The following is a 1,754-nucleotide window of genomic DNA, read 5'->3' on the forward strand; positions in this document are numbered from 1 at the left end:
CAGCCTTATGATATTTCACATGATGCAAGTCCTTTGACCTTTTGTTATTAATTTAATTGATAATAAAATTAATTTTAAGCCTGTTAAATATTTATTTAACAGGATTAAAATCTTTAATTCTTCTTTAATTCTGTTAACAGAATTTCTACCAGCGGTCATCTGAAATATTACAGTGTGCTATCTCTTTAGTAGTATTCTGGTCATCTTGTCTTAGTGATTATAAAATTTTCAAAACAACAAGAAAACAGTTTCAATTTGTATGCACATTTTTCAGTGGATTCAGGTTCTCAAAATATGCTGACACCAGAACAGAAATTACTGTACCATATATATTCAGGTCAGCTCAAGTTTTTGAAATAAGTAAATTTAGTGCAGCAAAAATTAGGCATGTGCAGCAAAAAGTCTGCCCTCTTAATCCAGCTGTGACTAAACGAAGAGTCAGAGAAGAAAAACTTTTTTTTTTTTTTTTTTGCTGATAACAAGTAATATTTACAAATTTAATTAATTCACTGTTCTCCTAAGCGGCCTGAGGTGATCTATGAAAACAGTTTGCTATTCACTTGACCTAGAAAACTCCACAAAATCATGCAAACCAACAGGTTCAAATCTTTGTGTTCATTTTAAGAACACTCATGAGTCTGCCCAGGCCATCAAGGGTATGCACATACAAAAAGCCACTAAATATGTCACTTTATAGAAACAGTGTTCACTATTCTGATGTTACAAGGGTGGAGTTGATAAGTGTGTCCAGGACAAACAGTGGGGTTGGACACAGGGTCAGTGGTCCAAAAAGAGTGCTGAATTTTTGCTGCACGTGCTTAAAAATGCAGAGTTCTGCTGAGTGAACTTAAGGTTGTAGACAGAGATTCTCTGGTCATCGAGCATATCCAGTTGAACAAAGCACTCAGGATGCGCCGCTGGACTTACAGAGCTCGTGGTCTGATTAAATCCATACATTAACTCCCCTGCCACACTGAGATGATCCTTACACAAAAGAAACAGATTGTTCTAAACCGGAAGAGGTGGATCCACCGGAGAAAAAGAGATCCCAGAAGAAACTGAAGAAACAAAAACTTGTGGTGTGAGAATAATAAAATAAAATACACGCAAACAAAAGTTAAAAAAAAAAGACATCTTGTTAATTCTTTTATTGTTTTTTGAGACACAGTTTCATTCTGCCTCCCAGGCTGGAGTGCAATGGCGCAATCTCGGCTCACAGCAACCTCCGTCTCCTGGGTTCAAGTGATCTCATGCCTCAACCTTCCGAGTAGCTGGGATTACAGGTGTTTGCCACCACACTTGGCTAATTTTTGTATTTTTAGTAGAGACAGGGTTTCTCCATTTTGGCCAGGCTGGTCTCGAACTCCCGACCTCAACTGATCCGCCCGCCTCTGCCTTCCAAAGTGCTCAGATTACAGGCGTGAGCCACCGTGCCCGGCTGAAATCTTAATTCATTCAACGTAATCTGTGCTGGCATCTTTCTAAGTGCTTGGCATAATCAGTGAATGAAGCAGATAGAATCCTGGTTTGTTTATAAACATTTTCAAGTTAAAACCCTTCAAAGTTAAAGATTTTTCTCTTAACAATGGGCTTCTTTAGATACTATCAGAGACCTTTGAAGGACTATTTCTTTTCTCTCCAATTAGAGAAAACTTACTGGAAACAGTCAAGAAACACTGATTTAGATGCTCTTTAATTTCTCTAAGGACCTAGGTAGTTAATCTGAGAATCAGAAGGCTGTTAGGATGAGTGTG

The 1,754-nt window shown here is 38.0% G+C and overlaps 1 pseudogene; it reads left to right on the forward strand.

Annotated features, from left to right (window-relative positions):
- The first annotated feature begins 559 nt into the window (after window positions 1-559).
- On the forward strand, window positions 560-1,073 carry LOC129038536 (large ribosomal subunit protein uL22-like; annotated as a pseudogene).
- Window positions 1,074-1,754: the final 681 nt, after the last annotated feature.

The sequence above is a fragment of the Pongo pygmaeus genome, chromosome 5, assembly GCF_028885625.2.
Source record: "Pongo pygmaeus isolate AG05252 chromosome 5, NHGRI_mPonPyg2-v2.0_pri, whole genome shotgun sequence".
Taxonomy (NCBI): Eukaryota; Metazoa; Chordata; class Mammalia; order Primates; family Hominidae; genus Pongo; species Pongo pygmaeus.